This window comes from Myxine glutinosa, chromosome 13 (genome assembly GCF_964187855.1).
Source record: "Myxine glutinosa chromosome 13, kmMyxGlut1.1, whole genome shotgun sequence".
NCBI lineage: Eukaryota > Metazoa > Chordata > Myxini > Myxiniformes > Myxinidae > Myxine > Myxine glutinosa.
The window spans coordinates 40,751,679-40,765,923 of NC_136273.1; the positions used below are offsets into that span (position 1 = coordinate 40,751,679).

Here is a 14,245-nt window from a genome sequence, read left to right on the forward strand (position 1 = left end):
ACTCTTCCCACATACATTCCGGTGTGCATTCTCCCTCGCACTCTGTAACACACTCTCCTGTTACACACTCACGCTCCGGCGCACACTTTTTTCTCACACGCGCGCCATTCGCTCTCATACACCGCACAAAGGACCTTCCACGAGCGCCCGGGCTCCGTCTCGATCCCAAGCGTGCCAAAAACCTTTTCCCGCCATACACACTCCTGCTCAGTGCTCACCTTAGGGACCTTCTTCCGCGGCAGCACCACCTGCAAACCTTCATTGGTGTTAGCAAGCCCGACATCACGGTGCAAACACAGATTTTGAGTACATTCCATTTCTTCCCTCTGTGCTATATCCTCTGACTATCTCTATCTCTGCCGTCTCTTCGGCCCCAATTTCAACTATATAATTTCTTTTTCCTCGACGACCGCCGGCGCCAATAAAATTTATTTTTCCAATTTGATGGCCGTCGGCTTTTCCACACCCTGAGTCGTGATCTCTATGCCCTCGGTCCATGTAGCCGTGCTCTGCTCCACCCCGCTCTCCCCGCGTTCCTCGCATCGCTTCACCTCGTCGCGTACCAATGCGACCTCTTCGCTCAACATGTGCCCAATGTTCTCCCCCATTTTTTTATTTGACCACTCATTTTATTTTCCAACCTCTCCATGTTACACCTTGCTTCGTCCCCTATTTCTTTTAATTGATTATTTTGAGCCTCCATTGTTTCTTTCACTTCACAACTCCATTATTTTATGACCGCTAACAGTTGTCATGAATGATTGCTCGTCCATAACCCCCACTTGCGCAGCGGCTCTAGCCTTCGCCGCCGCGTGCGAGGTGCCGCGATTTTCTTTGCCAGCTGCCGCACCCTTTTCTGCTTCCATTACTACCAACTATCCCTCTCGGTCCTGGGTCATTAATTTTACCTTTTCTACCCTCACCGGCATTCGATCGCTTTGGCTAGCCGTGGCACGAATTAAAATTTTGGATTTTAAAAACTAAATTTTGGTTGCTCGTAATTTGGAGTGCGTTAAGCGCACTTCTGGTCCTATCCCACTCCTGACACCAAATGTTGCGGTTCTCTCGCCGGCCTTCTCCCCCTTATCAAGGGGGGATTAATCCCCTTGTCTTTACTGGGCCCCTGGCGGAACCGGGGCTTGCAACGTCCCTTCCGGACAGCGCCAAATATGGTTTCGGGACAAAATTCTCGCTCGTACCTAAGTACTCGCGCTGCCCTGGAAGCGAGGAAACAAGCCTCGCACGAACGACGTGTGATGGTAGTATGCAGAGCGGTTTGCGTACACGTGATCCGCGCAGTTATAATTCATGGACTCCAATTTAAGCGATCTTATTCATGCCACGCTGAGTCAATGATGAAACCACAAAGAAGATCGAATCGAGAAGAAAGAACAGATTGGTTTAATTATTATTACACGTATATACAGCTCAAGGATGAAGAGACACAGAGAAATCCTTATACAGTCTTAACTATCCCAGGGACAACGGGCCCGTCTCACACTCACACGGGGTATTGCAGATGGGCAGGTGCTCCCAAGCGTCCAAGGATGGTCCCCGTCCAGCTCTCCACGGCCCCCGGCACGTCCGCGAAGATGGAGATAGGTGAAGGCAGGGACTTGCAGCGTGTCCTTCGAACCACGGAGATAATATCGGGGCGAACGGCAGAGAGGACTTTTACGGCAAAGGGCAGGACGGCTTTTACGGCAAAGGGCGGTTACTCAGCCTCGTTCACTCGCGCGGCTGAAATGCCGCTACATCGATATAAACCCGCCTGGCTGCGCCCGCGTATATCTAGCGACCAACTCTTCTTCCTCAATTCACTGGGTGTTGGTTAGCGCGCGTTCTCGTGCAATGATCAAGTTCTCTTAGCCCTCCTCTGCACGTCCTTTTATCGCAAGCTCCCCGATGCAAGTCCTCCGCTTCAGTCCTTTACAACGCTGCAGTCCTTTCGAGGGCTTTGCGCAGCCGGTCATATAGGCCCGCCCCACGAACCTTCTGGAACTTACCAGACTCTTCTCACCACGCCCTCTGATGCCACCACCCCTGAGCTCTGATTGGCGGCTCATGCTTACCGTCATTGCCTCTGCCGCTCCGCCCCGACTACGCCCCAATCCTCCTCCGCCTCCCTCGTGTTAACTCACCCAAAGTGAACCAACGTTAACAAACTGTATTGCGGGTACGGACGGAGTGATCGGTGGCGTTAGGGCCTATTTTCCTGGCTTTACACAACGCAGAATTAACACTGGAAAGGGCCTACTCTCACACATACTAAGAAATAACTATACTACAAATGAGGCAACATGTTGCTTTGTGTGACTATCGATGGGGGGCAAACGTTAACCTTTATTAGGCTCACTTTACAAACCTCAAAACATAGCACTATATATATATATATACACATACAGTCACGTGAAAAGTAAGTACACCCATGTAAAGTTTTGACTTTTTCAACATATTTCAACATACAGCAATTTGATCTTAATTTCAACAATATTGATAGATAAAGGTGATATAATATGACAAATATCATGAAACATTTACATTTTGTAGTCCATTGCATAATTTAAATAAACATAAATGCAAATTTCGCATGTGGAAAAAGTAAGTACACCCTTGGCTCTAATAGGTGGCATTGCCCCCTTTGGCAGAAACAACCTCAACTAGGCGTTTCTTATAACTGTCTACCAGTCTCTGACCGACTGGGAGAAATTTTTGCCCACTCTGCCATGCAGAATTCTTTCAGCTGTGCGATGTTTGAGGGGTTTCTTGCATGCACAGCTCATTTCAAATCCCCCCACAACATCTCGATGGGATTTAGATCCGGGCTTTGACTTGGCCATTCCAGAACCCTCCATTTTCTTTCTTTTCAGCCATTCCTTGGTGGATTTACTGGTATGTTTAGGGTCATTGTCATGTTGCAAGGTCCACCTTCGGTGGAGCTTCAACTTTCCGACAGATGGCCTCACATTATCCTCAAGCACCACATTGAAGAATTCATAGTGGATTCTATGATTGTGAGCTGCCCAGGCCCTGATGCAGCAAAGCTGCCCCAAACCATAATATTTCCACCACCATGCTTTACAGTTGGTATCAGGTTCTTGTGGTCAAATGCTGTCTTTGGTTTTCGCCAAATATGTCTTCTGGTACTGTGGCCAAATCGCTCTACCCTTGACTCATCTGTCCAGAGCACATTGTTCCAGAAGTGCTTGTCTTTGCGTAGGTGTTCATTGGCAAACTTTAGTCTTGCCCTGATGTTCTTTCTGGACAGCAAAGGTCTCCTCATGGCACACCTCCCATGTAGATCAAATTTGTGCAACCTCTTTCTAATGGTAGACTCGTGCAGTTTGACATCAACAGTGGCAAGAACGACCTGTAGGTCGTGTGATGACATTCTGGGGTTCTTAGAGAGTTCTTTCAGCATGTTGCGGTCTGCTCTCAGGCTGAACTTGCTGGGGCTGCCTGGCCTGAACAAGTTGGCTGTTGTTTGAAATCTTCCGGACAGTCGAATGATTGATTTCAAATTGTTTGGAGATCTTTTTAAATCCCTTCCCAGACTCGTAGGCATCTATCATCATCACTTCTTTCTGAAGGCCTCAGAGAGCTCTTTTAATCTAGGCATGGTGACGCCACACACTTCAACAACAAAGAGCAAACCAAACTAAACTTACGTGAAAAACCCTAACCCTAACCCTAACCCTAACCCGTAAGGTAAGTACACCCCATGTAAAATTTTGACTTTTTCAACATATTTCAATATACAGCTATTTGATCTTCATTTCAACAATATTGATAGATAAAGGTGATATAATATAACAAATATCATGAAACATTTACATTTTGTACTCCATTGTATAATTTAAATAAACATAAAGCCAATTTTGCATATGGAAAAATAAGTACACCCCTACATTTATCACTACTTCAAATACCTAAAATTAGAATCAGGTGCACCAGCTCAGGTGCAAATGATAAGAACATCGTTAGAGAGGATCTTGGAGGAACCTGTCTTATTTAAACCTCAGACATTTAGTTTGGTTTGCTCTTTGTTGTTGAAGTGTGCGGCATCACCATGCCGAGATCAAAAGAGCTCTCTGAGGCCTTCAGAAAGAAGGTTATAGATGCCTATGAGTCTGGGAAGGGATTTTAAAAGATCTCCAAACAATTTGAAATCAATCATTCGACTGTACGGAAGATCATCTGCAGGTGGAGAAGATTCCAAACAACTGCCAACTTGTTCAGGTCAGGCCGCCCAGCAAGTTCAGGCCAAGAGCAGACCGCAAGATGCTGAAAGAAGTCTCGAAGAACCCCAGAATGTCATCACGGGACCGACAGGTAGCTCTTGCCACTGTTGATGTCAAAGTGCACGGGTCTAGCATTAGAAAGAGGCTGCACAAATTTGATCTACATGGGAGGTGTGCCAGGAAGAAACCTTTGCTGTCCAGAAAGAACATCAGGGCAAGACTAAAGTTTGGTAATGAACACCTCGGCTAAGACCAGCACTTCTGGAACAATGTGCTCTGGACAAAGGAGTCAAAGGTAGAGCTATTGGGCCACAGTACCAGAAGACATGTTTGGCGAAAACCAAAGACAGCATTTGACCACAAGAACCTGATACCAACTGTAAAGCATGGTGGTGGAAATATTATGGTTTGGGGCAGCTTTGCTGCATCAGGGCCTGGGCAGCTCACCATCAGAGAATCCACTATTAATTCTTCATTGTACCAGAGGGTGCTTGAGGATAATGTGAGGCCATCTGTCGGAAAGTTGAAGCTCAACCGAAGCTGGACCTTGCAACATGACAATGACCCTAAGCATACCAGTAAATCCACCAAGGAATGGCGGAAAAGAAAGAAATGGAGGGTTCTGGAATGGCCAAGTCAAAGTCCGGATCTAAATCCCATCGAGATGTTGTGGGGGGATTTGAAACGAGCTGTGCATGCAAGAAACCCCTCAAACATCGCACAGCTGAAAGAATTCTGCATGGAGGAGTGGGCAAAAATTCTCCCAGTCGATGTCAGAGACTGTCAGACAGTTATAAGAAACGCCAACTTGAGGTTGTCTCTGCGAAAGGGGGCAATACCACCGATTAGAGCCAAGGGTGTACTTACTTTTTCCACATGCAAAATTTGCATTCATGTTTATTTAAATTATACAATGGACTACAAAATGTAAATGTTTCATGATATTTGTTATATTATATTGAAGGAGTCCGGACTCCAGCAGAATACGGATAAAAGGATGGCAAGGCACAAACTTGTCCGAGAAGATGTTTATTCGTAAAACCAACTCGGGAACACTGTAAAGCCCGTTTATCGGGCTGCCTTATAAAGCAAAACCGAAACCGAAACCGAAACCGAAAGCCACGCCTCTCAAGCGAGGCGTGCTTCGGTGGTCACTTGATCCACAGGTGTAGCTCATTATACCCGCACGCGCGGCACGCTTTGGCGGTCACGTGACCAGCCACTCTGGCGCCGGGGATCCCCGCCGGTGACGTCACCGGCTGGAGCAAGGAGATTCTGATGCCAGTCTTGCTTGGGGGACCCATGGGTCGCTACACACGCCCCCCCAGAATGGACTTGGTCCAGGAAGGTCAACCAGAGGGGGGTCCGGATGACCCGACCGAAACGACCCCTGGCCAGTCGCGGGGGGGGGGGGGGGGGGGGGGTCCGTCCGGTGTGGTGGCGGTGGGTGGTCGGACGGGGGGTGCAGGCAGGGGGGGTCCGGTGTAGTGGTGGGTGGTCGGGGGGGGTGCAGGACGGGGGGGGCGGCCGAGGGGCCGGGCAAGTCCTCGGGGGAGGCTGCCGAGGTTCTTCGCGGGCCTCCCGAGGATGCGGGGCTGGTCAAGGCCTCGGGGGATGCAGTGGACGGGGGGCGGCCGAGGGCCGGGCAAGTCCTCGGGGGAGGCTGCCGAGGTTCCTCGCGGGCCTCCCGAGGATGCAGTTCGCGGGTGCAGTGCCGAGAAGGCTCGAGCGGTGCACGCGAAAAGCGGGTGAGCCAACCGAGGGGCTGGTCAAGGCCTCTGGGGAGGCTGCCGAGGTCCCTCGCGGGCCTCCCGAGGATGCGGGGCTGGTCAAGGCCTCGGGGGATGCAGTGGACGGGGGGCGGCCGAGGGCTGGTCAAGGCCTCGGGGGAGGCTGCCGAGGTTCCTCACGGGCCTCCCGAGGATGCAGGGTCGGAGAAGTAGTTGCGGTTGTAGTTGTAGTAGTAGTTGCGCGAGGGTGACGAAGCGGCCGTACCTTCGGAGGGTCTTGGAGTAGGCTCGCCCCTCTGGTCGTAGAGGAGAAGCCAAGCGCGGTGCGCGAACCTCATAGTCATGGCCGTCGTCGTTTCCGAAACTCCGGCATTTTGAAACCGCGTTCGAAACTGCGCCCGAAGCCGTGCGGGAGAAGCCGGCGTCACCAGCTTAGGTGGCTAGGGCGTGCTTGCCGTGTCCGTTCGCAGCCCCCGCATCCGTGCGGGGGCAGTCGGGGTTGCGTGTTCAAATTCGGGGTCACCAGTGAAGGAGTCCGGACTCCAGCAGAATACGGATAAAAGGATGGCAAGGCACAAACTCGTCCGAGAAGATGTTTATTCGTAAAACCAACTCGGGAACACTGTAAAGCCCGTTTATCGGGCTGCCTTATAAAGCAAAACCAAAAACCGAAACCGAAACCGAAAGCCACGCCTCTCAATCGAGGCGTGCTTCGGTGGTCACGTGATCTACAGGTGTAGCTCATTATACCCGCACGCGCGGCACGCTTTGGCGGTCACGTGACCAGCCACTCTGGCGCCGGGGATCCCCGCCGGTGACGTCACCGGCTGGAGCAAGGAGATTCTGATGCCGGTCTTGCTTGGGGGACCCATGGGTCGCTACAATATCACCTTTATCTATCAATATTGTTGAAATGAAGATCAAATAGCTGTATGTTGAAATATGTTGAAAAAGTCAAAACTTTACATGGGGTGTACTGACCACACACATATATACATACATATACATATATACATACATATATGTACATATACATATATATATATATACATATATATATATACATATATATATATATACATATATATATATATACATACATATATATTATATATATACATACATATATATATATACATACATATATATATACATATATATATATATACATACATATATATATACATATATATATATATACATACATATATATATACATATATATATATACATACATATATATATACATATATATATATACATACATATATATATACATATATATATATACATACATATATATATACATACATATATATATACATATATATATATATATATATATATATATATATATATATATATATATTGTTACGGAAACGGAGAGGGCTTCCCTCGTTGCCCTGCGGAGATTACCCGCCGTTCCTTCTACTAACCACTCTCCGTTCCTGGTCGTCCCAACGCTCCCTCCCGCCCGCAGCGCCGCCAGGGTATTCGGGCCAGAAAGTCGGAATGGCCTTCCCGGGACCTGAGTGCAACGCTCGGTCGTGAGACAGGGAAGAGACGGCCGTTCGAGCTACGGTTTTAGGTTACCGAGCGGGTTTAGTAACCCGTAGTTCGAACCATTAACAAACTACACCCGATTATAACGTTGGCCAAATCGCGCTATGCTAAATCAATGATAGAAAGGACACGACGACTGGGAAAGATGAAACGACGCAAGGGGGTACAGTTCTCAAGACCTCCGGAGGAGGGTGTAATTACAGTGGTGGAGAAAAGGGGTAGATTACAAGGCAGAGTGAGGTAAAGACACAGAAGAGATGGGCACTTAAATACAGTCTTATTTATTCCCAGACAGACCACGGACAAACGGACAAGGTAGACTCACACAGGGGTTGATGGCAGGAATGGATAGGTAGGTCGATGGCACAAGGTGCACCTTGGCTCGGGGACAGGATAAAGCACGGTCCAAAGATGCAGGGAGGTCTCACAGCGCTCGGAGGGTACGTCTTGCATGCTCCAAGCTCAGCGCGCATCTGACGTCACCTCTCTCTCACTGCGCATGCTCAACGGGGAGTGACACGCCCTCGGCTGGTTGGTTCCGCCCCAACTGGGGCCGGTCCGCCGCTTCCATTGGGTGCGGGGGTTACCGGACTCCGCCCTTGACGAGGAGCCGACAGGGAGCCATGTTCTACCCCTGTTGGGTAACCCCGTCGAGCACATGTCCGATGGCGGCTCGTTGGGAAGGCCTGGTGCCCTCCCACCACTCCTACCAACCAAGCCGGAGTGAGGACGCGCACTCCCTGTGCTCGTTGTTGTTGTTGTTGTTGCTGCTGAAGAGAACTGTGAGGAAGAGCTGCGGGGAGGTATTGGGAGGTCCTAAACTTCCTAACGGTGCCATACAATCACATTCTGGTGCAACGAAGGGTCAGAATTAATGGAAACGAATCCTTAACTGACATAGACTAAGAATAACTAGCAAGATGTTCTATAGTTGTCTACATGAGATGCGGTGGACCTGGATGCGACATTTAATGGGGGAAAAAGGGGGAGGTCGGGTCTACAGAGTGTTGTTTACAGAAAATGGGACTAGGGAATGGGGGATTGGGGAGAGTTGGGAAGTATTGAGGAAATAGGGGAATATTTACAAGCGGATATGGATGGATGCAAATCCCATATCCGCAACACTGCATCCTTCTCGACCTCGGGGCGTCGCGACCCGATAAATTTTTACCTACTTTAGTGTGGCACTCAGATGTAGTTCCCTCTACTATTAACTCAACCCTGAGTGCGACAGTTTTACAGATGTTCACAAATGAGTAAATATGTCCCCCTGCGACGTTGCACCCTTCTCCTAACAGAAACACACCCACAGGATAACCGAATCGCGGAAAGCATCTTCAAACTAAACATATAGCCGGTAGGGAGCATCATTTATACAAGACTACACTGATATTTACACTACGATCCAGGACCTGTTCTTTGAGGAACACATGCAGATGTTATGCATAGGGAGAGCACGCATGCCAGCATCGATACACCAACCCACGAGTGCCCTGTGGCCCTACGGCCTTTAATAATGTGCAGAGCACCCCTTCCAAGCACCAAAAGCACCACCCCATTATGCACAGTCAGCACCATCCGGTGCACCAAAAAGGTGTTCAATAAAAAATGCACAATCAAGTGTCCATGGTCACCGGTGGTGTCGCAGCCGGCCGATGTTCTGCCGCTGGTCTTGTCTTCATGGAGTGCACTTGGCCTTCTGGCTTCTGGCCTATTTAGAAATAAAGAAAGGCACCAACCGCGTCCATTTCTTAATTGTGGCCGTCAGGGGGGCCAACTAAAAGTGGTTCACCTGTATGGCATAGGTGCCACGTTGACCCAGAGGTCCATCAACGGGTGGTGCTTGACCGCAAAAGAACTGCGGTCCATTGTGGGCGGCCACAAAAATTGCGGTCCATATGGTGTATCGATCCAGGCAGCAAGCAGCGGAAGTACAGGCCCACAACTGCGGAGCCAGCACCTCTCTCTCCTCTCTCTCTGCCCCAAAGCCAGATCCTCGGAGGTGGGAGACAAAAGAAGACAGGTGAGTAAGGTGGTAAGGGCGCAAAAGTGCACGCAATATAAGATAATGCACACTGGGGGCACATGGGAACCAGGTGAGACAGGTACGTTCCTACCGTACGCCCCCCGCCCCCCCCCCCCCCCACCAGGTAACCTACATTGCCCCTCCCTTACCCCTTACTGTATCCACAAAACACAACACTACCCATAAACATCTACTTTACACATCAACAAACGTCCCTACTGCCTTCCCCGTTCCTCCCATAAACCAAATTCGTCTTCTCTCCCTCCTAACCAATCAAATTTGCCATTTCCAACTCTCATCAAAATTTGCCATCTCCAACTCAACATCAAAATTTGCCATCACCAATTCATCATCAGTCCCTCCTAAGGAGGGAGAGATGGAATCACCCCAATGTCTCATCCACGTCGTGATGCGTCTCACAAATCCAAACAGCAATTCTCATTTCCTGCAACACAAAACAAAGAAAACACAGGTGTGGAGTCATCATCATCACCTCAGGCAAGTGGCTGCGTATGGTGCGACAGGTTCATCAATCCTAACTATTTCCGAAATGACTAACAACTTTACATTACCCGGGGTCTTTCTCCTGCCAAACCATTGGCCCTCATTACTCTATGTGGTTCGAAGAACCAAAATCCCATTGACCATCTGTGGTGCACACCATCAATTTGGGTCTCACTCCCCGATTCAACACTCGGTGCTCCCGCACAATTTCGGTGGCTGGGTCGTGTGACGCTCCCAGCAGGTCCGCCCACCTGCACACCTCCACCACTGTTGTTGCCTACCGAGCTCACCTGCTCCTCACCCTAACCTAACTAACTGGGGAAGGCCCTCTCGCACTCTCACCCCCTCGGTGCCCTCTCTGGCACGGGCTGCCCGATCCACACCCGGGATCCTCAGGCACCCACTGACACTAACGGCTCCCAGAGCCCACCTGCGGCCTCACCTGGCCGACATCTAACAGTGGCGGAGTGCCCAACCATTCACACTCATACTAACAGGCCACACGACCAGCCAATTTCACCACACCAATGCACCCATCCACAATACCATTCTGCAACCGCACCACAAATGCCAATATCCAACCACAATTTACCTATACCTTCTAACTACTCTTTAAACTACCCTCCCCAGGTACTCGTGAAAAGGGGTCCACTCTTCCCCCATCCACACCTTCACACCATGCACACCACTCCGTACCACTTACTCCAACTCTCTCTACACCACTCATTCTCTGCTCCATATATTCCACACACCTGTACTTGCACACCTGTGCTCTCATACTTGGTACCGCCTGCACCCTTCTCTCCCCCAAAGCTCCTTCAATCATTCAATACAATGCACAACCACAATCGTTCCTCATGCACTGCTCCATACACTTCCACGCTCAAAACCATTCACAATCACCTTCTCAAGCATTGCCTAGCAATTCCTCATTACACCAAGCCCGAGAGGCACCCATCGGCTGCACCACGGACGCACCATGGACACACGCACCGGCGGCACCACGGACACACCCACCGGCTGCACCACGGACACACGCACCGGCGGCACCATGGACAAACCCATCAGCTGCACCACGGACACGCGCACCGGCGGCACCACGGACACACGCACCGGCGGCACCATGGACACACCCACCGGCTGCACCACGGACACACGCACCGGCGGCACCATGGACAAACCCATCGGCTGCACCACGGACACGCGCACCGGCGGCACCACGGACACACCCACCGGCTGCACCACGGACACACGCACCGGCGGCACCATGGACACACCCATCGGCTGCACCACGGACATACCCAACAGCTGCACCACGGACACACCCACCGGCTGCACCACGGACGTACCCACCAAGCGTTCCACACACCTGTTTGTCACTTGCACCCCATGCAAGCTCATTCACTCAACACAATGTCACTCATCTCACACTTCTCACAATACGCTTCTGAATACACCTCCAACACTCACACGGCATCATTTGATCTAACTACTCCCTTCTAAAACTCGCGCTCTCTGGCACGTCTTCCCTTCTAAAACTCGCGTCTTCCCTTACACTCAGCGCTCCCACGTCATTATCAAACACTAAGCTACTACGTCCCCACTACAGGTACCAAGTCTCCTACTTAAATCTTGTCACCTCTTGTCACCTCTAGTCCCTATCAATATAACCAAGCCCTCCCTGGCTCGGTTGTCATAGCCACCCCATAAACTATCGCGCATTTGCCCCCATCATGGGAAGGGTGGCAGGGATGCCACCCTTACCCACCGGGCCCATTGCTCATCAATCCCCCAGTCCTCTGGCACTAATAAGCCCCCCTTATTCAGAGGTACAGGGTCCCGCCTCGGCATCTAAAGCAGAGGCAATCCACGGGGGCGCCTGCTCGCCGGTGTAAGGCCTACGTGCCCGACACCTTCTAGTTTCCCGGGGTCTGGCAGGGGGGTGTCTGGGGTCGGCTAACCCGCTCCCCCCTGGGCGGAGTTGAGGAAATCAACTGCTGGGGATCATCCCGGCGCGTGGCTCGACAGTGCCGCGCCAGGTGACCCAGACGGTTGCAAGTATAGCACCTCACCGATTAAGGTGCTTGTCTCCGGAATTCCAAATTTTCCCCCCTGAAGGTCCGAATTGGATTACCCGCTCGTGGTCCACCGCGGGCCACCTCCGGGGCCGCCTGCCATGGTCCAGGTCCCGCCAGGCGCTGGTCCACCAGCCTCCGGACCATGCCCGCCAGGTCAGGACCCACGTCGGGGGCGGGCCCCCTAGGGGGTCCTCCCTCCATCGGGGGTCCCACCTGGCGGACCGCCACTGCGTGACGCTCGCTCCCCCGGGCCAGGGGCCTCGCTGCTTCCCAACGGGCTGCAGCGTCAGCCGCCTGGCTCAGAGTCTGCGGGCGCCACATGGCGAGCTGTTGCCGGAGCTCAATATCCGGGAGGGCCTGGATAAAATGGTCCAGCGCCAGGCTTTCCCGGGAATCCGCTGCCATGTTAGCATGTGCGATCCCCACTGCGCGGCGAATGTCGTGGGCAAGTTCCCCGATGGCTTCCTGGGGCTTGCGTTTTCGCAGCGCGAGCTGAGCTTTAACAAGCTCGCTCTGCTGTTCAATGCCGAATCGATTAATTAGGGCATCACGGAGGGCTGGCAGGGTGAGAGCACCCGGTGGTAATGCCGTCAGCACCTCCGCCGCCGCGCCGCGCAATGCGGCCACCAGGTGTACTCCACCTTCGTCCTCACCCCAACCGTTGCCCCTACACACACAGTCAAACTGCGCCAGGTACGCTCGTAGATCACTCTTGCCGTCATACGGCGCGAGTGGGACCTTGTGGGACCACCTCGTATGTGAGTCGTTGCCCGCCTGCCGGACCCCGTGCGTCGCCCCTTGCGGAGTCAGCGCGGGGCCGAACCGGCCGGGCCCCCACAGTACATTACCCCCAAGGGGCTCCCGTGCCTCCCCTGTCCCTCTAAAAACTACCCCTGTTGGTGTCGATGCATGGGTCACGCTTCCGCAACCCGCTACCCATTCCATACCACCACAACCTTGCTCACTCACACCTCGCACCTCTCCCATCACCGGACCCTCTCACTCGCACCCTCGTTCCATACACTCCGGACCAGCCATACACCTCACTCTTGGCCTCTCACGAACATCCGGGTCCATCTCGACCCCCAAGCTTATTAAATCACCTGGCGCATCATATGCACGACCATATTGGTCACCACTTACACCGGGTCCTCTTTCTCTTCGCTTCTCCTCCATCACCTGCGAATCCCTCATCCGGTTAATGAGCACATCATCACGATCCGAACACAGACTTTGGACCAATTCTTTTACTTCCTCTTTTATCTCTTTCTTATCCCCTCTCCGTCGCTTCTTAATTTCGCTCACCCCTTCTTCCACTTCTTCTAATTTCTGCTTCACCTCCATCTCCTCGTGCGCCCCCTTAAGTTCTTCCTCTAACTCCACCTTATTTTTTTCTATGTGCTCCCGCACCTCCCGCTCCTTAACCTCCATCACCTCTACCACTTCGTTCATTTTCCTCGTCAGGTCCTCATGTACCGTCTGACACTCTTTTTTAATTACCCCTACGTCCTTTTTCATCTCCTTCTGTGTTGATTTTAAACCCTCTATTACCACTGTGTTCTTCTTTACCTGGTCCCTCAACTCCTTTTGTCCCACTGTCAGCTGTTCTACTCCCAGCGTCAACTCCTCTATACCACCTTGCAATTTTACAGTCCCCTTTCTCACCTCCTTCTCCATGCGCTCCTCACAGTGCCTCACCTCCTCGCGCACTCCTCCGACCTCCTCACTCACACCTCTTCTGATCTCCCCTCCCATCACTTGCATCTCCTGCCCAGATGCCACCCTCATCTGCTCCATTTCCTCCCTGTGAGCATCCAATTTAGTTTCTACCCCCATTCTGACCCCCTCTATCTGCTGCCCCATTTGTTGAACTTCCCTTTCCGCTTGGTCCCTCATGTCCCTCAATTTGCCTTCCATACTGTTTTCTAAACCCTCTAACCCCTATTTCATCCCTTCCATTTGATTCTCTTGAGCGGCCATTCTGTTTTCTACCCCCGTTAACCCCTCCTGTATTTCCCCTAATCTATTGTCTAACCCCTCAAATTTGTTTCCTAATCCCTCTATTCTACTCCCTAACCCTCCGATCTGGGCCCCCATGTCCTC

The 14,245-nt window shown here is 51.5% G+C and overlaps 1 protein-coding gene and 1 long non-coding RNA gene across 8 annotated transcripts in view; one reads left to right on the forward strand and one right to left on the reverse strand.

Moving 5' to 3' along the window:
• LOC137438867 (uncharacterized) overlaps positions 1 to 14,245 on the forward strand; it is a 137,873-nt gene that overhangs the window by 90,377 nt on the left and 33,251 nt on the right. The window lies entirely within an intron of this gene.
• Positions 1 to 14,245, reverse strand: part of LOC137438865 (branched-chain-amino-acid aminotransferase, mitochondrial) — a 115,993-nt gene that overhangs the window by 89,051 nt on the left and 12,697 nt on the right. The window contains exon 1 of one of the 7 annotated variants that reach the window (XM_078767361.1): positions 9,327 to 9,442. The exons of the other annotated variants lie outside the window; for them this stretch is intronic. The gene's annotated coding sequence lies outside the window, so the exon portion shown is untranslated. Of the gene's footprint in view, positions 1 to 9,326; positions 9,443 to 14,245 lie in introns of those variants that run through there. 7 annotated transcript variants of the gene reach the window in all.